Here is a 26197-nt window from a genome sequence, read left to right as displayed (position 1 = left end):
TGAGGGGCAGAGGGAGTGCTGTGCAGTGGGAAAAGAGAGTTAGGGGGTGAAGGAGCTCAGGAAATTTCACCCCAAAATAAGAATTCTTGGTATAAAGAGTATTTTGAGTTAAAGGCGTTATAGATCAACAGGCTCTTGGAAGGGCTTTCCCTCTACCTGCATGACCAGAGGGACCCATCAAAACAACAACTGCGTTCCCTTCCCCTCCCTGTCATCTCAATATAGTGCAGGAAGAATGATCAAGGATGCAACCAGACCTGGCCCAAATCATTTTAAACATAAAACCTGTCTCTCAGGTTAATTTACATGCCATCTGTTTCCCCCATCCATCCATTCTCCCAGGTATCGCTTCATCCTTCCTAGCAACCCTGTATTGCCCATAAACAGAATTACCTGTACTCCTCCTCTCCTACTGCCCCCTAAAAGGAAGGTACAAAAATATCTGGATCCCATGGGGATATCAGGTGATCACTCTGTGATTCTCTCCATGCGCATGGTAAATAAACCCCTTCCTCTTATTAATCTGCCTTATTGGTGAGTTGATCTTTCAGGGAACTTTCAGGGGAGGGGGGAGTTTCCCCTCAGCCCACAAGGGTTATAGGAGATGGATCAATGCAGATCTCAGTAAGGGATTTAGCTTTTGTTCTCCAAGTGGAGAGGACTTATTGAAGGGTTTTGAGGAAGGAGTGATAGGATCTGACGTGCAGTTTCAAAGATCGTTGTCTGCCATGTGGAGGAAAAACAGGGAGAGGGGCTGGTGAAGCAGCGGGGAGCCCGGAAAGGAGGTCCCGGCGGGGTTCAGGGAACGTACAGGGATGGCCAGGCCTTGAGTCCCAGAGGGAGAGGTGAGAGAAGTAGGCTAACGGGGCTGTGTTTTAAATACAGCCATGGCAGAATTTATCAAGCGTATTTGAGTGATGATATGATATGATAAGTAAAAGTAAAAATCACTCCTGGAATGTTTGGCGCCAACAAGTATGAAGGGTATTAGCCCGTAGACCGCAGTCCGAGACCCTGTGGGGAGTGGGTTTGGGAAAGGGGTGAATAAATGAAGTGTTTTGCTATGGGCTTGATAAGTTAGAGGTGTTTTTCAGATATGAAGTGGAGAAATCAAACAAGCAGTTGGATATATGAGTCTGGAGCCCAGGGAAGTAGCTGGGGCTAAAACACACATTTGTGTGCAACCAGTGCTAGCATTGCATTTAGAGCTTTGCCGAAGCCCCTGAGTTCCTGTCATCTCCCAGGACAGAAACCAAGGGAGATGACCAGACAGAGCAGCAAAGAAAAAAATTCATTTAGCCTGTGCACAAGGGACCCAGCACCGAGGAAGGAAAGGTCTGAGCTGCTCCCTGAGGGGATTGGTTTTATAGGGCTTTTTTAGAAACCCTTTAGAGGGAAGGGCTACATCAAAATATGCATGGGAGGGGTTTTCCTAGCACCTGCACAGTAGCTTTACATACTTTTTCATGTGCTGTATGTAGCATTAGCATTTTAAATTTATACCCATGGGCATGATTTTTACTATTAAAATGAAGAAAAAGTCACCATAATTTGGAGCTTAAGCCTAACTGTGCGTGGGGCTCCAGGGAAGTCCCTTGCCGCCTAGACCAAGATCTTGAGGTCAACAAGTTTTTGAACTCTTGTTATTAATTGGCTAAAATTAGGTAAGCTGTAATCTGTGGACCACATAAGAACTAGAAGCTATATCCAGACAGGAAACCGATTAGCCAGCCTGTCTCAGAGCTACTCGATGACTGAGATGCTCCAGAGAGAATGCACACTATGGGAGACAGTAGGTGTGGAGACTAGACCCTGTGTGTGATGTTCACTTACATTTTCTTCTACTGCTTTTATGATTTTTATTTTCCCCATTTGGTACATAATTAAGTTGTAGGGAAAAGATCTATAAAGTCAGCTTGTTTTTTAGTTCAAAAAAGCATTTTGTTTTACTGTTATATCACATCTGCTCTGATTTAACACTCCCCTTGGGAGTAACTAAAATTCTTAGGTTGAATTTTCCTTTATATTCCTTAAGTTTGTCAAGTAAAAGCCAATCTGGACTTAGATAAGGAGAGAATTTATTCAAAAAGGTTATTGCAGTAGAAGGAGAGGATTACTGCAATAGGGGAAAGGTGATCTTGCCGCAGGGAGAGCACTGCAAAGGTCAGACCTCAGCGTCTCAAAGGTGACGCAGAAAGGGATTTTCTTGCACCGAGAGGGGCAGATGAGGCCAGAAAGGACTGGGCGTGTTGGCATGAGGGGAGCAGGTGCAATGACAGGCAGGGTGATCAGGTAACTTGTTCCCTGAGGTCAGTTGATTCTTGGGAGGGGTTGTTAGGGAGAAGTTGGCTGGCTCTCTGTTGCTGCTTCAGCTCAAGTTGGGATCAGAGTCCAGGGACCTGGAACAAGAATGAATCCTTAGTGAAGTTTGGTCAAATGAAATTAGTAGGCATTTTGTCCATTGTAGAGAAAACAGTTTGACTAATTACTTATGAGACAAAGAATGAGGATTTAGAGGATCTGTGTCTGGCCTTGTGATAGATAAACAAGGGGGTTTTCGCCAAGTCTTATGGGAACGGGTGGTTCTTTGCAACAAGGTAACAGCAAGGATGAAGGGGGTGTTTCTTTCCAGGAGCACAGACTCAGGTAAAGTTCAGCATTGTCAACTTCAATATAATTTTTTCATACATTTTTTTCCATTTCCATCTTTATTCTGGGAGAAAACTCTACATCATTCTTGACTCTGCTGATTATTTTCCATACTGTTCAATTTGTATTTTTATTCTGTTTCTAAGAATTTTAAGTTTGTTATTGCATTTTCTATTTCCTTGAGGTTTTGGGGGTGACATAATCATTGATATTTGTCTTATCCTGTTTTAGGCTTTGCTTTTTGATGTGCTTTCAGTGAAGCCTTCCTGGTAATGTACCCTACTGTGCGCACCAGGACACTGTATAAATTTTATTCTCACGTGTCCAGTAGACATTCAGAGCTATGCCTTTTCTCTGACTCTCCAAGATGAAGTTTGGGTTTCTCTAGTGTTTTATAAATCATCTTGTTTATTTTTAAAGCTTTTATTATGCTTCTTTTTCCCTTTATTCAGCTGGTAATGAATGTGCCTGCATACTTGCTGTTTCTCGTCATCAGTGATGACGGCTTTGTGCCGTCAGAATCTTCCTTATAAATCCAAGACTAGAAAGTAGGTGTGTTTAAACACACACTTCAATTTCACCCTGTAGCCTGCTCGCACAGAGTAAGGCTTAGCTTATGCCTGGTCCTCTGACACTCTCAAACATTGACACATATATAGTAAGTTTCGAAATGCACCTCAATTATTGATTTTCCTTTCCCTGTCTCCTCAGTGGGTATTTGTCAAGATGTGATTCTTCACTGATACTAAATGTGCCAGATTTCTGACTTATGAGTTTTCTGTGTGTGGCAGTCCGTGGGTTCCACATGCCAAATTTATGCCCCAGAGAGATTACTGCTTTAGGTTTGGCTGGTAGAGACCATGAATCCCACAAGCCAAGGATACTGTGAGAAACAAATGACTGATGAAACCACCTTCTTCCAGGTGGGCAAAGCTCAGATAACAACACTCCCATCCTTGCTGTATTATAATTCTAACTTCAGCTCTTTTGGTCTTATTAGTAGGTTAGGTTCCTTTCAGATTCTAGGAGTAGGTTAAATTATCATTTTAATTTCTGGTGTTATGCCGTTTCTTTCCATTATACTCTTTTTTTTTTTTTTTTTTTGAGACAGAGTCTCACTCTGTTGCCCAGGCTAGAGTGAGTGCCGTGGCGTCAGCCTAGCTCACAGCAACCTCAAACTCCTGAGCTCAAGCGATCCTCCTGTCTCAGCCTCCTGAGTAGCTGGGACTACAGGCATGCACCACCATGCCCGGCTAATTTTTTCTATATATATTTTTAGCTGTCCATATAATTTCTTTCTATTTTTAGTAGACATGGGGTCTCGCTCTTGCTCAGGCTGGTCTCGAACTCCTGAGCTCAAACGATCCGCCCACCTCGGCCTCCCAGAGTGCTAGGATTACAGGCGTGAGCCACCGCGCCCGGCCCCATTATACTCTTTAACATGTGGGGAGGAGGTAGGGATAATGTTTTCCGGAGGCAGGGACTGGGTTGAAGACTGCCACTGTTCTCCCTTCCGCACAGACAGCCAGTGTTTGCCCAGCACGGACAGAAAGGAGCGGTGGGGCTGCACTGCAGAGCGGTCCCCCAGGGCAAGTCAGACCAGATCAGAGTTAATGCAAATCATGCCAAAAATTTTACTGTGTTAAGATATTATTTGGAGCATGCAAAAGCCAAAAAAAAAAAACAACAACAACAACAAAACAAACAAACAAACAAAATACACAAAAACCAAAAAAAAAAAAAAAAAAAAAGATATTATTTGGTAGCAAATTAAAACTTAAAGAATATGTTTTAACAACTTTTAGAACTATTTAGTGAATTGCAGTAGCAGCATGCTCCAGTTCTATCTACTCACTCAAACTAAAATAAAAGAATTGGTGAAATTTGTAAAGCATTCAAGCAAAGCAGTACCCTTCCAGAACAACTAGCATACACATGCTTTGCATCACCTTCGGATCCAATGGATGAAGACATCATTCAGTCTTGGCCATTCCCATTTTTATCTCTTTTAAGATTGTCTCAATAGGACTTCTTTTTCAAATATCTCACTCTCACATTCCATGCTGACATCAAATTGCCTAATAGAAATAAAATGCTTTCACGGTATATAACCGATATTGTGGCTGAATTTTCTAAATGCTTTTGAGTTGTACTTTTCATGGGTTAAGTTTAAGACAACTCTTCTTATCCAATTAAAGCAAATGAGTAAAAATAATTTAATATAAATTTAATGACTATATTTTAAATAATTGATTTACAGCCTTCTGAATATGCTTTTTCACATAAAGATAACTATTAGATTGATACTTAACCAAATCCAAGAATTTTGTTTTTTTAATCATCAATGCATTAATGCCTAATACAAGTTCTGTTTGATTTGAAATTTACATAGAAGTTGTGTGTTTAAAGACTGTCAACATGATAAACAGAAGCCCTTACAGGATTTGTTGTCAGCAACACCACTGTAAGACAGCCTGACTTCTTATGGTGATTTTTAGCTAATATCCACCCCAAATTTAAGTTATGTGCAATTCTTGATGATTTTTTCCCCTTAACACTGTGTTTCACTTTTGCTTATATTTCCATAGTAACTAACTAGCTAGCACAGGAATGTTTGAACAGTTCTGCCAAGTTATTCTGTAGTATAGGGTGCTCGCGTTATTATATATAGTGGCTCGGTTTTCTACTGAGTTATGTTTCTGGTTGGTATTTTATGTCCTTCACCAAATTTTATATTCTGGGTTTTATTTTTATTTCAAAAGACACCATATTAAAAATTTAACAGTTAAACCTATTTATTATATCAGCTAATTATATTTTTCTAATTTAAGTAATTTTTTAATCAAGATAATTATGTTTCATTTAGTCTTTGAACACCTAAAATATTTTGGAGTGCTAAGTTACAAGCATATTTAAGGTAAGATTTTTGTACTCTAGAAATCATATTTAGTGGGAAAAAAGTCATGAAAATAATCATTTTAAAATGCAGATTATATAAATTACTACTGTTTTATAAAAGGGAGGATAATTTATTCTGATTGGGGAGTAACCTCTGCATAAATGAGCATTGGACAGAAAAAAAAGTTAGGGGAAGATACTTAAGAAGAATAATAGAGTCACAGGAGACAGAAAGTTGGGAAAAGACCTAACTGCTCATGAAAAATAAATAGCGTAATGTGCCTAAAGCAGAGAGTAATTGGAATGTTAGATTCTTGAAAGTAATTTAACATAGATACCTAAATGAAAATATAGTTTGTGGAGAGAATATTATACTCAAGATGAAAAACTGCCTGAATTAGGCGATAGGAACCAAAACATTCCTGAAAAAATGAATTTGGGTATGTCTTTTTAAAAAAGTTTTTCAATGTATTGTGTTTTTCAAATAGAGTTTGGGTCTCACTGTGTTGCCCAGGTTGGCCTTGAACTCTTGGGCTCAAGTGATCCTTCCAAAGCCTCCCAAAGTGCTGGGATTACAGGTGCGAGCCACTGCACCTGGCTAGAAATCAGAATATTTCAACGTTTGTTTTGAAAAAAAAAAAAATTGCTTATGACAATGATGTGAAGTCAAGGGAGAGAAAACTTTTGGAAACACGGGTGTGGTGTGAGGGAGAAGTGATGGTGGCCAGAATTACAGAATTACAAGCAGACACGAAGAAGAACAGATTTGAAAAATATTGTATGTCCATGACTCATATGCAAATGTGTAAGGAACAAAGAACCAAGAAGACACCAAGCTAGGGAGAAGTATTTAAATGCCCACTGGGTAATGCTGCTCTCTGGGCCCCTCAGGAATACCCACCTAGAAGGCAGGCACAGGAAGGAACGTTTAACTCCAGGGACAATATTTACCAAATAATCCACTGAAATTTACGCTCACTGCAAGTCACGGGTTGGGGCACATGTCCAAACGTGATTCAGTGGGTTTGAGAACTGTAACATTTTAGAGGGATGTGAACCAGGATGATGAGGAGGAGGAAGGCATTTTACATTTATGAGGATGATGAATGAGATCCAAGCGTGAGATAAAAAAATCTAGTCTACATGGTATTTTGTAAAAGCTTATACCAGAACGTAGGCATGTGATGGCACTTTGCCCTCGTCAGAGCTGGCACGCGCCCCCTGCTCAGGAAGGTCGTTCAGAACTCAGTGAGGCCTGTGCATGTGTCTACTCGCCGGACCACCCCAGGGAGCGGAAAGGACCGGGGTGAAGAGAGCCCTTCTCGTCTTACGGCTCTTGTTATTTACTGTGTGAGGATTTTCCTGGAATTACGAGGGACTTTATAAAAGTCCTCAGTCTCTTTGCTGATCACCAAACATAGGGTAGTTACTTCAGACGCTACTGTTGGAGCTTCCAAGTGAAATCTTAGCTTCTCTGATACCTGCAAGTTCTTCACATCGCTGGTTATGAGAATTTACGTGAGACCACACTTTTTACTACCCAGGTAACTTTAGTTAATGTAGCTCCAAAGGACATTAAGTTCCCTGGGGTAGCTGCTGCATTGGGAAAATCACACTGAGAGTGACTATAATTTGCAGAGGTTTTACAGTGACTTTTGGAAAATTAAATTAAAAAGTAGATTTCGATTACGTTTTGTGACTTTCAAACCTTAAAGATCTTATCAAGAATTAAATTAGGCCAACTTTTTTCTTTTTCTTTTTTTTCCTTAGGGAACATACATTGAAACAGTTCTTTTCTTTAGTGGTTGGGATAAAAATATCTTAATTCAGGTGTTTTAAAGCATGATAAAACTGACCCTGCATGTTATAGACTCACCAACTTCATTAATACTGCAGTTAAATTGCACATGAGAATTTTATTGCAGTAGTTGGAATTGATAAAAAAAATTTAAAAGGACAGATATAATATGCTAATGTAGTTAGGTAATTTGCCAAATATCCCAAAGCAATGCAATTTTTCTTACTGAAAATTGATCTTATCTTTGCTCATATTTCAGTATATTTATCCAAATCAGGATGACGGGCAAAATATAACTTGTTAAACTGTTGTAGACAGGACTCTGCTTCCTTGGGGGCCTCAGCTACTTACAGTGACCTCTGGTTGCTTTCTGGTCTTTACCCTCGGCTTAGGACAAGATATTAGGAATTTACAGCTTTAGTGAACAATAAAATATTACGTGCAAGGGATCTGAAAAGCTCTACTTCCACCTTATTAATGTGTACTTAATTTACTTAAGCAAGTATACTTATATACGTGTATACATACATGACAATACATATTTGTCCATGAATGAATTCAAGTAGAGCTACTACTTATGCGTGATTGCAACATGTCCAGCATTGCCTTAATCACTCTGCATACATTCCACCCCTCCTGCTCTCCAAACAAAGCAGCTTCTATGAGCATGAACCCATGTACAAATACATAGTTTGTGAATGTATGGGACTGTGAGCATGGGCCCCAGACACCATACTCTGGAGTGCACGTATACCATCTGCCAAACTCATGAAGACCCAGGCCCCACGGCCCACCTGCCTGGGCATCTCCAGGGTGAGGTTTCAGCAACTGTATTTTTAAAAATTTCTCAGGTGATGATGGTACTCACCCAAATTTATGAATCACTGCCTTATACAGACATTGTCTTGTTTATTTTATATTATTTTAATAGGGATTCTAAAAAATGGCAATTAAGAGTTTTTGTGTCATGACATTTTGTGGCTCCAATTCAATCTTTTCTGACAGTTTCAATAGTTCTCAGACTTACTCTGCATATAGAAATTGTGTCTTAAAGATTTACCAGTCCACACTATAGAAAGTTCTTATCTCTGATAATATAATGTACTCCCACTATGGAGCAACGTTCTTTTGAACCTTTGCAGGTCCTTCATTGCATCCCCTTCCAAGGATTTCCTTTCCTCTCTATGATAACATTCTGCATTGCGTGGTGCATTCTCTTTGAAGACCACATTCCTTTTCTCTTGTCATCAAGATAAAAGGGCCAGCCAGCTCCCTTGCACCGCAGTCCCGATGGGACACTTGCCCCGCCACGTGAGCCTGCAGTCGGTAATACTTTTCTCACGGTCGCTCTGGGAATCCTGCTGCTTCATCACCGGTCCGCTTCCACTCTGTCCTGCCTGACAGTACTGCCCTGGTAGAGACTGGCCCATCTGTTCTTCTGAAGAGGTAACTGGGATTACATATCTACGGGTTCTTTTCCGTCAGGCTGGATCATGGAAAAAACTACTCCTCTGTTACCTCAAGTACCTGCTTCCCTTCTCCCAGCTGGCGAAGTGCACAGCTGCACTCTGATGCTCAGATGAAACCCGTCTACGCAGGCAGTGTCTCACTTGTCCCAAGGATCTCCGGCTCTCTCTTCTCAGCACCATGCGGTGCAGTTTACTTGCCCTTCCAGGTTCCGGAGAGGATGAACAGCTTCCAGGCAGATTCACCCCTAGGAAATACTAGCAGACATTTTCTCTGTGATCTTTTTAGTTTCATTTTCAGATTTATTTTTACAGACAGTTTCATTGTATCATCCTTGGAACTAACTTTCAACTGAGCGGCACAAAAAAGTGTTTATTACATTTTTATTGCTAGGTATAGATTTTTAGAAGCATATATTACAAAAAAAGAATTGGACTCCAGCTCCAATTCTTCATTTCCCCGATTCCATAATGTTAAGTGGGGCTAGATGCACACACACCTGGCGGCTGTGATGTATGAAGCCGGAGAAGCCGCGTCAAGGTCATGCAAGGGCATAGTTGTCCATAATGGGAGTCATATGGGCCATGCTCTTGGAGACATCCCTACCTGGACAGTAAGTCAGTTTATGTTAGAGTGTATCGCAGGATGGTAGGACTGGGAGGGACATTGTACATCTTTATTATCAAGATAAGGAAATAAAGTCCAGAGAAATTATATTATTTGCCCATGGCTAGTTAATTACCATTTTTGTAAATGTCATAAATCTATATGTGGAGCGAGCATTCATTTTCCCACAGAGAGACCATATGCAAAAGCAGTCTATAATCCATAAAGTAGACAATACAGGGAGGATATGTAAAAATGAAAATTGTTGCTGGAGAAGATTGAGGACACTTTCAAACTCATCATTACCAGTGCTCTTTTACCCTTTTGTAATTTTAGAGATGTGAATCTTAAAGAAATCATTTACACACCTCTGTGCTGGTACTCAAGCAGACAGATTATCTGTGTAAGAGTTATAGTTGACTGTAGATCTCATTCTCTTGCTCTTTTTGTTGAATATAGCAGGGTGACAGGGGGAATCTGAGAGCTGGCGATAGAGTTTCTGAGAAGTACTTATCATCACAGTGGGATAAGGGAAGCTGGCCATAGAGCCGCAGAACGAGATTTCCATACTGCTTCTAAGACTCTGAGATAAGGTGAAATGGGAACAATTTGTCAGAATTTAAAGCTTTTTCTAGCAATCTTTCCTTCATGAAATTAAATAAAAACATGCCTGTAAAATTATCACCTGCTTCTTCTGTCTTAAAAGACAATTTCCCATATGCAGTTATTTATTTTAAGTTTAAATTGTGTAAACCTCAGCAAATGATCCAATTTCTTTGAGTCTCGATTTCCTCATGTAAGAATTAATTGAATAAATGCAGATAAGTCATTCAGAGCAATGCCTCACAAACCAAGTGTGAGCTCCATCGACTGTCATAGCAATCATTAGTGGAAGCCTTAGCAGTAGCAGAACTGTTCACAGGCATAAACTCAAGGAAAAATTAAGTTCCTTGAAGAAGAAATACTGAAAACTGGCTTGCATTGGTTGTTTTCCATCCCATTTTACTTCACTTATAGTCTACTATTTTGGCAGAGTCTCTCAGCAATTTTCCCTAATTTGAATTCTCATCTCTGTCCTCCTGCATTCACAATAATGATGCCTGGAGCTTCCTGGACTGTTCACAGTGGAGTATTCTGTGACATTGACAAAGCAGGTATCACAGGAAGAAAGCAGGTGTGCAAGTTGATAGTGGCAGTAGGTAGATAAACAGTACAGTTCTGAGCATGTCAAGCTGAGAAGCTCACTGCGAATTAACATGGGATTTGTTGTCCTAAAGGTAGTTTGGAAGTCGGATCTGTGGTTCAGGACAGAAATCAAGATTAGAGCAATAACTTTGCCTCAAACACTGCAATATTTTAATTTGTACAAATGAACAAAATCACAATTTGTAGAGCATAGACAGAAGAGAGAAAGCCACCAAACGTAAAATGTTAGGATTAAATTTGTCAAGCAGGTAATATACGAAAGAAGATAGTGCAATGCATATCAGAACGTAGGGAGTGGACCACAGGAACATACGCCCAAGAGACTGACAGGTCAGAACGTAGGGAGTGGACCACAGGAACATAGGCCCAAGGGACTGACAGGTCAGAACCTAGGGAGTGGACCACAGGAACATACGCCCAAGAGACTGACAGGTCAGAACGTAGGGAGTGGACCACAGGAACATACACCCAAGAGACTGACAGATCAGAACCTAGGGAGTGGACCACAGGAACATAGGTCCAAGGGCCTGACAGGTCAGAACATAGGGAGTGGACCGCAGGAACATACGCCCAAGAAACTGACATTTCAGAACGTAGGGAGTGGACCACAGGAACATATGCCCAAGGGACTGACAGGTCAGAACGTAGGGAGTGGACCACAGGAACATACGCCCAAGAGACTGACAGGTCAGAACGTAGGGAGTGGACCACAGGAACATATGCCCAAGGGACTGACATGTCAGAACATAGGGAGTGGACCACAGGAACATACCCCCAAGAAACTGACATTTCAGAATGTAGGGAGTGGACCACAGGAACATACCCCCAAGAAACTTACATTTCAGAATGTAGGGAGGGGACCACAGGAACATAGGCCCAAGGGACTGACAGATCAGAACCTAGGGAGTGGACCACAGGAACATAGGTCCAAGGGCCTGACAGGTCAGAACATAGGGAGTGGACCGCAGGAACATACGCCCAAGAAACTGACATTTCAGAACGTAGGGAGTGGACCACAGGAACATATGCCCAAGGGACTGACAGGTCAGAACGTAGGGAGTGGACCACAGGAACATACGCCCAAGAGACTGACAGGTCAGAACGTAGGGAGTGGACCACAGGAACATATGCCCAAGGGACTGACATGTCAGAACATAGGGAGTGGACCACAGGAACATACCCCCAAGAAACTGACATTTCAGAATGTAGGGAGTGGACCACAGGAACATACCCCCAAGAAACTTACATTTCAGAATGTAGGGAGGGGACCACAGGAACATAGGCCCAAGGGACTGACATGTCAGAGCATAGGGAGTGGACCACAGGAACATACGCCCAAGGACTGAGAACTCTCACCCAGATTCTGCTTTGGGGATGAAACTGAGAAAAAATTTTATAATTGTGTAACTTTTGTAAGGTTTTACAGACAGACAATAAATTTATAGAAAGGCTGAGCTAAGAAATGTAAAAAATTTACACGTGTGCCTGAGAAGGAAAAGAGATGTTAGAAGTTGCACAGTAGGCCGGGCGCGGTGGCTCACGCCTGTAATCCTAGCACTCTGGGAGGCCGAGGTGGGCGGATCGTTTGAGCTCAGGAGTTCGAGACCAGCCTGAGCAAGAGTGAGACCGCATCTCTACTAAAAATAGAAAGAAATCATATGGACAGCTAAAAATATATATCGAAAAAATTAGCCGGGCATGGTGGTGCATGCCTGTAGTCCCAACTACTCGGGAGGCTGAGACAGGAGGATCCCTTGAGCTCAGGAGTTTGAGGTTGCTGTGAGCTAGGCTGACGCCACGGCACTCACTCTAGCCTGGGCAACAAAGTGAGACTCTGTCTCAAAAAAAAAAAAAAAGAAGTTGCACAGTATTATAGGAAACGGAGAATAGGCACACATCAGGTGTTTATTGCCTTGAATTTATTTATTTATATAATATCTTTTCAATTATACAGTCTTTAAAACCTGTGTATTTCCATATCACCTTCTGTGCATAATATAAAACTTATAGTGCTCAGCAGCCATTTTGTGAGTTCGTTAGGGTCACTGGAGATTAAAAACAAATAACAAACACAGCCAAGTGAGTGTAAACATTAGACCCCTCCAGGTCCTGCTGAATGTATTCATATTCCTTCTGTTGTAATTAAATGGATATGCTCACATGTTTGCTCTCATTCAGAATTCACCCATTTACTCTAGTCTCCATTTTCTAAGGATTTATCAAGCATTTTAGAAGCATTTTTGAACTTTTGCTTCCAGTGAGGGAGGAATAGATAACTCAGACCAATTGCCCCAATCAAATAACTAAAAATGCTGAAAAAAATACAAAGCCATCTACTGGATTGCACGGAGGAGCTAACCAGTTATGGAGACAGTGCTGGCTGTGACCCGGGGCTGGATGAGTGTGTCCGTGGTGGTGCCTTGTGCCTGATGCTTTGGTTTATGCTGGAGTGGACAACACAAAGGGTAACAGGTTGAATAGAATTTTTGACAACTCTGCAGTCTAGGAGGAAAGAGACTGGAACCTAGAACCTGCTCAAGTGTGAGATGTACAGTTAAAACTCTTCACTTTTGGCCGGAACCTGAATGGGGAAAAACTTCTGCCTTAGCGTCCACAGCGGGAAGGAAGATCCATACAGAGATCATAGCTCAGGATTGAATAGTCTCAGTTCCTGAAATGTGACTGAGGTGGTTCCGGACTATTGGCTGCCCAGAAGCCTCATGGGAGCAAAGAAAAATTCTCTTGGAAGGAATAAAAAGTCATTCTAGAGGTTTCAAATTATTTCGAAAAGCAATTTTGGAAATACAATGTCTATTTCAAGATAAAACATATCCAAGAAGATGAGGAACTAAGACAACGAAAACAGAAGCCAAACAGAACAAAACTGAAAGCAGATAAAGCAGACCCAAGCCTCAGGAACTCGAGAAGGGAGTTATTTGATACAGACTTTTAGATGTATTTGTTTAAACAAATAAATATAAGAAGAAGGATTTTTGTAAATAGTAGGAATCTATAAAACTATGAGTGAAAATAATAACACTAAAAAATAACTAAAATTAAGAACTAATGGACAAATTTCACAGCAGCATAGACACAGCTATAAAATAGTAAATTGAAGAATATGTCAGAAAAAATTGTTTATAATGTAATTTAGCGAACAAAATAGTGAGGAAGAGAGTAAGAAACCTAGAAAGAGTGTAATAATTGTAATATGTGTTTTGCTGGAATCCTAGAAAGAGGAGACAGACCATGGGGTAGAAACAAATATCAGAAATATAAGAACCACTAACTTTCTAAAATTGAAGAATGACATAAAATCAAATATTCAAGTAGCACTATGAACAGCTAGGTAAAAATATGAATAAATATACACTTAGATAATAATATAGACACTGTGGAAAAGAGGAAGAAAATATTTAAAGAAACAGCCAGAGAGAGAGAGAAAACATTACCTTCAAATGTCAAACAACCTGATAGCTATAGTTTCACAGATGGAAATTAGAAGGAAATAGAATGATATCTATAAAGATCGGTGGGGAAATTGCCTATCTAGGATTATATTGCAAGTTGATTTATGCTTTCAGAATGAGGTTGACATAATGGCATTTTCAGACTAACAAAAGCTAAGAGAATTCATCACCACTTGACCCACAATAAAAGAAATACACATGCATTTCTTCAGGCTAAGGTAAAACGATTATGGATGGAAGGCCAGAGATTTAGCAAGGAATAAATAAATGACAATAATAAACAGTAAATCTAAATAAAAATTGAACAAAACAAAACAAATTTCTGAAGGGATTTACACACACATGCACACACTTTCTCTTTCTCCTCACATGCCGAGGAAAGACTTACAAAGGACTTGGAACATACAAAGCACTCTTAGACTCAATGAGACAAGGAATATAAAGAAAACAGTGGGCAAAAGATTTAAATAGACATTTTGCCAAAGAAATACTAATGCCTAATATGCACATGAAAATATTCTCAACATCATTAGTCATTAAGGATATGCACATTAAAATAACAATGAGATATATATTCATTTTATTGTATGTCAACTGTAGCTCAATAATCCTGTTTAAGGAGAAAAAAAATTAAATGGCCTAAATACTGTTATTTAAAGACAAAATAACGTGACTAAATAAGAAAACCAAACCAAACTATATATTATTTAAATAAATATATCCATAACATAAAGATACACAAAGAATGAGAAAAAAGTGTGGAAAAGCTACTACGTATAAATAAACAAAATAATTTTAAGAAAGAACTACCAAATGAGCCCAAGTAAAATAGAAGAAAGGAAATAAGAGAAATTCATTTTAAATTATATTAATTCTAGAAAAGGAGAGTTGATATAACATTTAAAAGACAAAAAAATGTATTTCACTACATTATTGAGTATAACATTGTCATTTCAATAGATGCAGATACAAGATATAATAAAATTCCATACTATCCATGTTAATGTGCAATGAAAGAAAATTCTCTCCGTCTATACTAAACCTACAATAAATATCATGTTTAATGGTGTAACATAGAAAACAAGGCAAAAATGCTGACCATCTCCATTTTTATATGCCATTATATTAGACAGCTTAGGCAATACAGAGAAAGAAGAAAAAAGGTATAATATAATAATTACTAAAGAAAAATTAAAACTATGATTTTTGCAGATGAACTATTGTGTACTTAGATATCCAAACTTACCTATAGATCCAATTTTAGAAACAAAAAAGAATTAATCCAAAAGTTATTGGATATAAAGTCAATATATAATGATCAATTGCATTTCTATATATGTGTGTTATGGACCAAATGCTTGTGTCACCCCAAAATTCATATGTTGAAATCCTAACACCCAGTGTGACAGTATTTGGAGTCGGGCCTTTGGGAGATAATTAGGTTTAAATATGGCCATGAGGGTGGAGTTCTCATAATGAGGTTAGTGTCCTTACAATAAGAGAAAGAAACATCAGAGGTTTCTCTCACTCTCTCTCTCTTTCCTCTCTCTCATGCAAGGACTAGCAAGAAGGCAAGCATCTACAAACCAGGAATAGAGCCCTCACCAGAAACTAAATTGGCCAACAATTTGATCTTAGACTTCACAGCCTCCAGAACTGTGAGAAATAACATCTGCTGTTTGAGCCACTCAGTCTATGTTATTTTGTTACAGCAGCCTGAGCAGACTAGGACAACGAGCAACAAACACTTAGAAAATACATTTTTAAAAGATAGATTTAAATAGAAACAAGTCTATTATATATCTGGATTAAAAGCTAAATAGCTATATGAAACTTAAAATAGAAAATTATTGTCTACTGCCCTACCACTCTGAACGCACCCGATCTCATCTGGTCTCGGAAGCTAAGCAGGGTCGGTCCTGGTTAGTACTTGGATGGGAAAATTATTAAATAATGGTGACAAAAGCTATATAAAACTCAAACAAATTGAGGAATATTCAAGATTTGTGGATTAGCTTATTCATTCTAATAAAGATGTTTATTTTCTATCAAAGATATCTGAATCAAATCAATCCAAATGATAGTAAAAATCCAAGTATTTTTGAAACGGTCCAGCTAATGTTAAAATTTATATGAAACTGCAAAGGTCCCCAAATAGCCACACCATTCCTGAAGAACTTAAATTTCAGGTCCCATAACTTGTGACATAAGGCTGTAACGTGTGATTGGCCCTGTGTTGGCACATGGATAGAAAAATAAACAGAATAGAATAAAGAGTCAAACATAAGACTTGCACATATATGGCATATATGGACACCAGATTTAAAACACAATAACAGTTGAAAATTTTAATATAAATTTTCAATAATGAATGAAATAAGTAGACAGTTGGGATGGATACAGAGGACTGTTAAACAAAGCTACAGTCAACTCTATCTAATTGTCATATATAGAACAATACCTCTAACAGTCAAGAACACATGGGATATTACTGAATAGGTCATATGATAGCTCATAAACAAGACTTAATAAATTTAAAATGGTTAAATCATACCAAATAGTTTTCAAATGATAATGAAACTTAAGTAGAAATCACCAAAGGAAATTCCCCAATAGTGGGCAATTAAAAAAAACACATTTTAAAATAAATCCTGGGTCAAAAAAAGGAATAAAAAAGGAAATTAGTCAGTATTTTGAAGTAAATGAAAACAAACAGAAAATATGAAAACGTGTGTTATGTAGCTAAACCAGTCCTTAGAAATTCACAGCTTTAAAAAACTGTATCAGGAAATAAGTAAGGTCTCAAATCAGTATTTTATCCTTCCACTTTCAGAAACTAGAATAAGAAGAGCAAATTAAACTCAAAATAAGTGGAGAAAAGGAAATAAAAATTAGAGCAGGAATTAAAGGAATAGGAAATGAAAACTATGGAGAAAAATCAATAAAACAAAACATCATTTCTTTGGAAATATCAACAAACTTGACAAATGTTTAGCTATATTGACCTAGAAAAAGAAAGAGAAAAAGAGAAGACACAAATTTCTAAGAAGTAGAAGTAAAGGAGACATTGTTACTGAGTCTACAAATATTAAAAGAATTGTAAAAGAATAATTTGAATAATCTCATGCCAAAAAATTAGATACTTAAAATAAAATAGATAAATTATAAGAAAGACACAAATTATACAAACTGACTCACAAAGAAATGGAATATTTATGTCAGCTTGGATAATTTGTGCTTGTGTGTGACCGTACCCATGCATGTACATATTTGAGACAGTGAGTGCATGGGTCACTGTAAGTGTCTGTAACATTTTACGATGCATGTCTTTGTTACAAAGACAGACTAAAAATTGCACCAAGGACATCAGTGAAATTTATCCATTACTTATTTGGGTATGCATGGATATATTCTAAAAGCTCCCTCCATTTGCCTCAACAAGGAAGGTGAAGAAGAATGGAGAGGTTCCTAGCAAGGGCTTTGGAGTCAGAATACCTTGGCTGGACTTCCAATGCTACTGGTCCCAAGAGTGACATTGAGCAAGTTATTTAAATTGTTAAATCTCAGAATTCATGTTTTCATCTCTACAATGGGATGAATGTTACCTGTTATGTAACTGTAACGATAAATGACGTATGCATTAGAAACACCTGGCACTGCAGCTGGCATTAAAGTAAGTGCTTTACAAAGGGCGGGTATTTGTATAAATTTAAGCTGATTTTAGTTGAAGTGTTGAATTAATAATTAAAATTTTTCCCACAAGAAAAGTCCAGGTCCATATGCCTTTACCGGTAAATATTATCAAATATTTAAAGAAGAGATAGTAACAATCCTTTGGAAATTCTGTCTAAAAATAGAGAAGGGAACACTTCCCTACTTATTCTACAAGGCCAGTATTACCCTGATACTAAAGCTAGACAAAGACGTCATAAGAAAAGAAAGCTACTACAGACCCCTAATGATAACAAAGATATATGCAAAATCCTTAACAAAATATTAGCAAATTAAATCCAATATCTTATAAAAAGATTATGAAACATTACCAAATGGGACGCATCTCAGGAATGCGGGCAGATCTCACACCTGAGAGTCACACACGGAAATGCATGACACGCGCAGCGATGCAACAAAGAGCAGACACTGCACGGTCATCTCAGTAAATGGAGAAAAACCATCTGGTGAAATGAAAGGCCCATTTATGGGGAAAAAACCTCTCAGCAAACTAGTAATAGAAAGAAAAATTCTCAGCTTCATAAAAAGCATCCATAAAAACACAGCTAACATCATGAGAGATCAGAAGTGTCAACACTTTCCACTTAAGGTAGGAAGCAACACAAAGATGCTCTTTTTCATCAAAAAATTAAACAAACAAGCAAAAACAAAAACAAAAAAGACTGTACATTGGAAAAGAAGTCATGAAATTGATTTCATTCACAAATGACATCAAACTGAATCATGTAGAAAACCCTGGGAATTCACACCAGACACACACAGACACACACACACACACACAAACACACAAATAATAGAACTCAAGCATGAGTGCAGCAAAGTCTCAGAGAACAATAATTTGCAAATATCAATTGCATTGCTATGCACTGTCAATGTACCAACACAAAATAACATTAACAAAACAAAATCCATTCAAAATACCGTCAAAAAGAACAAAATATATAGGAATAAATTTTTAAAAATCAATGCAAACTGTATAATAAAAAAGGCCAACATTACTCAGAGAAACTAAAGATTGAAATAAACAAAGAGATAGTACGTGTTTATGAATTGGATGACAACATTTTCCCCATAAATTAACAATAAATCAATGTAATCACAATAAAAAATTCCAAGAGGCTTTTTGTTCATAAAAATTGACAAACTGATCATAAAATGTAATAAAAAATGCAAAGAATCCCAAATAACCAAATCAATTTTGAAAAAGAAGAATGAAATCAGGGGATTAAACTATCCAATTTCAAAACATGCTCTCAAGCCACAGTAATCAAGAGAGTGTGGTGCAAGCACAGACGCCAATGAGGCAGAGTTGAGACTTCAGAAATAAATCTTCATTATTATGGTCAATTGAATTTTGACTAAATTCCCACGAAAAATCAGTGGGGGAAGGCCAGTCTTCACAAACAGTGCTGAAGCAGCTGGACAGTCACATTAAAAAGAAAAAAAAAAAAAAAAAACACAAAAACTTAGGTTCGTGTCTCACATCAGGCACAAAGATCAACTCAAAATAGGACATTGACCTAAATGTAAAAGCTAAACTTAAAGAACTTTTGGAAAAACAGAAGAGAAAATCTTAATGACATTGAGATGGGCAAAATTTTTTCAATATGACAACAAAAGCATGACCCATAAAAGAACAAATTGATAAAAATGACTTCAGTAAATGAGAACTTTTGTGCTCCAAGCACACCATTAATAGAGTGAATAAAAAAGTCAAAAACTATGAAAATATATTTGCATTTTATATAGATGATTAATGACTGTATCATGAACCTATAAAGAACTCTTAGAACTCTATTACAAGACGGACAACTCTAATAAAATATGGGTAAACGATTTGAATAGGCATTCATTAAAGAAGACACATAAATGGCTAACACATATGAAAGAAACACTCAACATCGTTAGTAATTAGGAAGATGCAAATTAAAACCAAAATAATAGACTACTGCACACACTCTATAGTGGATCAAATAAAAAACATGGATGATAGTGAGTATTAGTGAAGATATGCAGAAAATGGGAACCTCATACATTGTTGGTGGGGATGTCAAACGGTATAGTCACTTCAGGTAACAGTTTAGCAGTTTCTTATAAACTTAAACATAAACATACCATATTACTTGGCCATCCTACACTGGGAATCTTTCAAAGAGAAATGAAAACATGTGTCTATGCAAAAACATAGTCAAATCAAACATTCATAATAAGATTATTTATAATATTAAGAAACTGGAAATAATTCAATTGTCCATCAGTGGGGGAACTGACAAATTAAATGTGTATTCTTTCAATGGGCTATTTATTCTTCAGCAGCACAGAGGAAGGAAGTATTGATACATGCTACCACATGGATAAAACTCAGAAGTGGTATGCTAAATGAAAAAAAAAGATGCCAAAAATTATATATCATATGATTCATTTACATAAATTATCCAAAAGAGATACACTTGTATAGATAAGATAATTAATGGTTACCAAAAGTTGGGGTGGGAGTGAGGATTAAAAATGAGCAGAAAGAACTTTCAGGAATGATGGAAATATTCTAAAACTATATTTTAGTGATGTTTGCACAACTCTACAAATTTACTAAAAAATCATTCACTTTACAATAAGTGAAATTTATGGCCTATAAATGTACCTCAAATGTATCTTAATAAAATTGAGTTAAAATTATTTGAATTAAAGTTAAATATGTAAAATAATTAAAAATATAAAAATACAAAGGATTAGACTAGGAGAAAAGTAACTGCCACATGAATAACCAAAATACCCTCTATTCAATATATTTCGTTCTATATACAAAAGTAAAAATCAATGAAAAGGAAACATCATATAAAAATGTACAAGTGACTTGAACAGGTACTTAACAAAAGATGGTATATAATTGTTCAATAACCATAGAAAAAGCTCTCAACTTTATTCTGATCAAAGAAAACAAAATTAAAAGCACATTAAGATAGCATTACTTTCACACTCGAGTGGCTAAAATTTTAAAGTTTGAAAAATCATATTGCTTTTGATGCCATCAAACATTTGGAACTTTCATACACTTGTGGAGGAGGTGTGAATTGGTACGCCCACACTGGAGGCTTAAAACATGTAGCACACTTAAGAGATGTATGCAAAGAGACACACTCATGAGGACCTGCAGAGCATCATTAGCAATGTTCAAGACCTGGATAGAAATCAAATGCTCATCGACATGATAATGGATAAATAAATCATGGGATATATATTCAGTGGACCACAGGAATAAACACAAATAGTTTACAAAGGTCAATCTAGAAACCTAACGTTCAGTGAAAGAAGACATACATAAAATATATATTGTATGATTCTACTTTCAAAGCTTAAATGTTCAGAAAATTACACTTTAGGGTTCAAAAATACAAGTACATATAGTAAAGTTATAAAAATATCAAGTGAGTGGTTAATAAAACTCAGACCAATGGAGGGGTGGAAGGGGTATTGATTGTCAAAGATACAAGGGAATTTCTGACAACTGTCAGTGCTCTACTCTTGTCATGGGTGGTGGTTACCTCAGTCTTAGCTTTGCAGAAAATTATTCATCCGCACATTGATTCTTTTGTGCCCTTTGTCTGTCTATATGTATATAGGATATGGAAGATATGATAAAGAAAAATAAAATAAGGATTTTGATTAGTACAGTACTTACATTAAAGTAAATTTCCTTTGAAGAAAATTTATTTTAGAAAAGGAAACATTATTTCTGGCCAGAGTGACACCTGACCATATTTTAGAAAATGGTAATCATTATTACATCCATAACTTACTAATATGGCTCTCAAAAGTTTTCTGTGCAGCAATATTCTTTAAGGAGAAAATGGGTTATGGAAAAAAGAACAACAAACTTGCTCGGACAGTCATCCCGCAATGTGTTAATTATCTTCAAATTTTTTACGGGTTGTCACATCCCTATTTGGGGAGGGGGATTGGTGACAGGTAAACAAAACTACACTATTGCTCAGATTTATGATGTTTTGGTTTAAGTAATTTACATCGTGGTATTACCAATCAATGTCTCCTAACAGCCTAATAAATTGGAATGTACCCTATTATTTTACCATGCTTTAGGGATCAACCCTCAATCTCTCAGGTTTAAGAGTGTGACTTTTCTTCCCAGGTCTTTCCCTGTCTCTTGAAAGGCTGGTATCTCCACTGATATGAAGTAGCGCCTGACTGCTCACTGTAACAGAGCCCTGTTCTTCTACTGAAGACAATCAATATTTGGACTTATTCATGTATATATGCATTTATTTTATAACTCTCTTCTGTATAAAACTGTAAGCCCCAATAAAGACCATCCGTATATAGGTCACCACTGTACCAGCAACAGTGACAACACTCAGTGGTGCCTGAGAATACTTGTTCTGTTTTTGTTTTTGTTTTTGTTTGAGAAAGTCTCGCTCTGTCACCTTGGCTAGAGTGCCGTGGTGTCAGCCTAGCTCACAGCAACCTCAGACTCCTGGGCTCAAGTGATCCTGTTGCCTCAGCCTCCTGAGTAGCTTGGACTATAGGTGTGCACCACCACAACTGCTAAGTTTTTTCTATTTTTGGTAGAGAAAGGGTCTTGCTCTTGCTCAGGCTGGTCTCAAACTCCTGACCTCAAGTGATCCTCCTGCCGTGGCCTCCAGGAGTGCTAGGATTACAGGCATGAGCCACTGCACCCGGCCATATTTGTTGAATTAGTAACTTAATTTCAGTGCTCTTTCTCAGTCCATGCCCGAATAAAAAGAGTCATGATAAAAACAGATAATTGTAAGTTTGTCTACTTGGCCTTAACATTTATAAAAAAGAAATTCTCTCCAACAGTCCTATGTTGCCTCAGAATTTTATAAAACATTTTTCTCTTGGTTTGTGTCAAGAACGACCATTAATAAGAAAGTCGCTAAATCAATGGCATGTAGTAAATATGATTGCAAGCAGCCAAAAATTCACTCCACCGTTTATAGTGATATATCTCAGTAGTGTAACCAGTTATCCATGTTTCCTCAGTTCACATAAAATCTTATGTTTTTGAAGAAGGAACACATGCAAAGGAAAAACAAAAGGAAATATTTCATCATTAACATATTGACAGTTCCTATGTTGACTATGTCAGAAAACTTAAATTGTATAGCAGCATGATCATTAACAATTTTGACTCCAAAGCCAAACCTTTCGGAACCACTAAAACTCATGGATGTTTGAATAAAATAGAGGAAATGTTCCTTAAGATGTAAATAGAGAGACTGCAGTATCCCAAACAAAAGAATCTTGTATGTAGGGTTCTGGAAAAAAATTGTACTTAATAATTTAATTTTCCTGGCAATTTAATCACCTGCAATTGATTGGCAACTCAGTGAAATGGATGTTTGAGATACAACGTGTCTCAGATAATTAAACATACAATTATCATATAATCCAGCAATTCAGCTTTGGAGTATATACTCAAAGGAATTGACAGGAGGGTCTCAACAAGATATTTGTTCACCTATATTTATAGCAGCTATTCATAATAAGTAAAAGGTGGGACTAACCCAAGTGTCCCCAGATAGGAGAACAGATGGACAACATGTGGGTGTACGCATACAGTGGAATATTATTCAGGCTCAAAAAGGGAAGGGAATTCTGACATATACTACAACATGTATAAATCTTGAAGACATTCAACTAAGTGAAATAGGCTATACAGAAAGGAATAAATATTATATATTTCCACTTACATGAGGTCTTTAGAGTAGTCAAATTCAGAGAGGCAGAAATTGGAATATGATTGCCAGCAGCTGGGAGGAGGGGTATTGGGGAGTTGTTGTTTAATGGTTACCAAGTTTTAGTTTGGAAGATAAAAAATTTCTGGAGATGGGTGATGGCGATGTAAATATTTAACACCAATGAACTGTACACATAAAAAGTGGTTAACATGGCAAATAATACGTTAGGTGTATTTTGCCACAGTGAAAAATTCCCATACATAAGTTTGCTGCTTAACAAAATATCATAGTCAATGAGTGCCTTTTGGGGGCTTCCAACTCTGGTGTCAGTGGGCTTCTTACACCACATATCCATCATGATCTATGTCTTGTTCCTGAATATGTACTCGTTTATCTTCTTTCCAGGCACACAGGCATCTTTTATTTCCAGTTACTTTGAATTTAGTTTTGAACGTGCTACTTACATTAGCTAGTAGAATGTGATCATCACTTGCAGGAGAACTGACTTGCTAGGGTTTGGTTCCCAAGCTCTCTCTTCCCCTCTGCAGGGAGTGTGGAAGCACACACTGGCATCGGGAAAAGATTGGAGTTATCGCATAGAGAACAGGAGCTTTGAAAACCAGAGAAATTTTAAAGTAACTGCACATGCAAGGAACAAACTTTTGTAGTTTGAGGCACTTTCTGACTGAGAGAGAAAATTCAAACACCCATCATGTCATCAAAAATTAAAACATTTTATAGTATCATATGTGAGAAAATTTGGTAGGAAATGAATGTCTCCTCCTGTGCTTTACTGGTGGGAGTAAAAATAGATGCATATAGGATGGAGGCCAATTTATATTGTAATATTTAAAATGCATATATCCCATCAGGGAGTGGTTTCACATCTTAATATATGCTGTGAAAAATTATTCCCACTTGGCATAAAGATGTACATGTGAGGCTGCTGAGTGCAGCATTGTATTTAACATCGACACACTGGAAATAAATTAAATGTCAATTAAGTGGGCAGTGACATAAAATTATGATTTATAAATAATATAAAACACTGTGCTGCAACTTATGAAGCATAAAATAGCTCTACATGTGAAACAATGAATTTCAAGACATGGTGTTGAAAAGTTTCATAATAATTTGAGCTCAATGATACAATGTATGTAAAACAAGTTCAAATTCCAGTTATTTAACAGGAATGCATATGTAAACTCTTTGGTGTTGGTCTAGAGAGGGTTACACCAAGAAAACACAGAGCTAACATCAGTGAAGGGAGGAGGAATTAGAAGTGCCACCAAAGGGGACCGTGGCTTCTTCCGTACTGCCTGGTTTACTGTGCCAGGTAGACAGTTCCTGCTGCTCAGGTGTTCACGACATAACACCTGCGAGCTCCCCTGTTGGTAATGGAAGATTAAGTAATCCAGACCAACCGGGCTCCCGAGAAAAACTTTAAAAATCGAAAACAAATAAATAACTGCTCTTAAAATAGAGTCAAAAGAAGTGAACAATTTCACAGTCAAGATCCAAGAAAGCAAAATGCTGAGGTGAGCTGGGCATTTGGGTTCATAACCCAAAAAGACACTAATTTAAGGTTAAAAGCTGAAAACCTGAACAGGTTTGGAAGCTTTATCTGGTGTAGACAAACAAAAATTGAAGCCCAAGAAGCCACCGATTTGAGGAAGGGCTCGTTACCCCGTAAGGGCAAACGCATCTCTGCGGGCAGCAGGTTTCTCAGGCCGGACTGGGATGACCGCGCGGTGTTTTCCCGCCCGCCCGGCGAGCCGGCCTTGGCCTTGGGGAGGCGAGTCCGCTCACTCCTGTAACCGCGGTGCCATCGCCTGGGTGAGCCCACGTGGCCACCTTGCCCATGGCTCGCTGCCACCGCTGTCCAGAGCCACACACAAGTGCCCGCCGTGTCCCGGCCGTGCTCCCGCCGCCGCTGCGTCCCGACAGTAAAGAGCAGGTCTCACCTGCCGCAGCCGCTCGCCTTTTCTTGCAGTTTCCGCAGCCCGCGCCGGAGCGCGCGCCGGCCACAGAGCTCCCGCCCCACACACCCCTGTACTGTTAAGGTTGAGATGCTGAAGGCTACACCATAAATAAGCATTAGCCAGAAAATAGACGGACCCTCACAGCTACTTAAATCTAGCTTTAAAGCCCTATGGGTTAAGGTGATAGCGGACTATAAGTGCCTCCAGGTGTCTTCTAGAAGCAAAAACAAACAAAAGATAAACTGTTTCAAGAACTATAAATTCATACTGCTCTTCAAGTTATTTTCATGAACATTCATATACAATATCTGTCATGTAATTAAAAATATCTAGGTGCACAAGGGGTGCTTATGAATAATAGAATAAATTAGATAATAAAAATAGCTCCATAAAAATCCAGATAATTAAGTTTTCTGGCATAGCTTTAAAAATGAATAAATTAAAATGTAAAAGAAAATTAAGGAAACATTTAGAATTTCAGGAGAAAACTGGGAAAAAATAAATGAAAATTCTAAAATGGAAAATTAACTGAAGGTAAGGAATGAATGGAACAGCTCATTAGACATACAAATGAAAAGAACAGTGCACTGGAATGAGAAATGGAATCAGTACTCTACAAACTATAAGAAGAAATTTAGATATAAAATGGAAACTAGAAAACTAAAATCAGAG

The 26197-nt window shown here is 37.9% G+C and overlaps 1 long non-coding RNA gene across 2 annotated transcripts; it reads right to left on the bottom strand.

The window, feature by feature from the left end:
* Positions 1–1971: 1971 nt before the first annotated feature.
* LOC138376929 (uncharacterized) lies at positions 1972–23591 on the bottom strand. 2 transcript variants are annotated; one of them, XR_011231762.1, is made up of 4 exons: positions 23556–23591; positions 8864–9069; positions 4599–4727; positions 1972–2399 (listed from the first exon to the last, which is right to left on the bottom strand). It is a non-coding gene; the product is annotated as an uncharacterized lncRNA (long non-coding RNA). The 2 variants fall into 2 exon arrangements; XR_011231761.1 differs by lacking the exon at positions 4599–4727 and having other exon boundaries at positions 1974–2399.
* Positions 23592–26197: the final 2606 nt, after the last annotated feature.

Source organism: Eulemur rufifrons, chromosome 29, assembly GCF_041146395.1.
Source record: "Eulemur rufifrons isolate Redbay chromosome 29, OSU_ERuf_1, whole genome shotgun sequence".
Classification (NCBI taxonomy): domain Eukaryota; kingdom Metazoa; phylum Chordata; class Mammalia; order Primates; family Lemuridae; genus Eulemur; species Eulemur rufifrons.
This window is presented reverse-complemented; position numbering and strand designations above follow the sequence as displayed.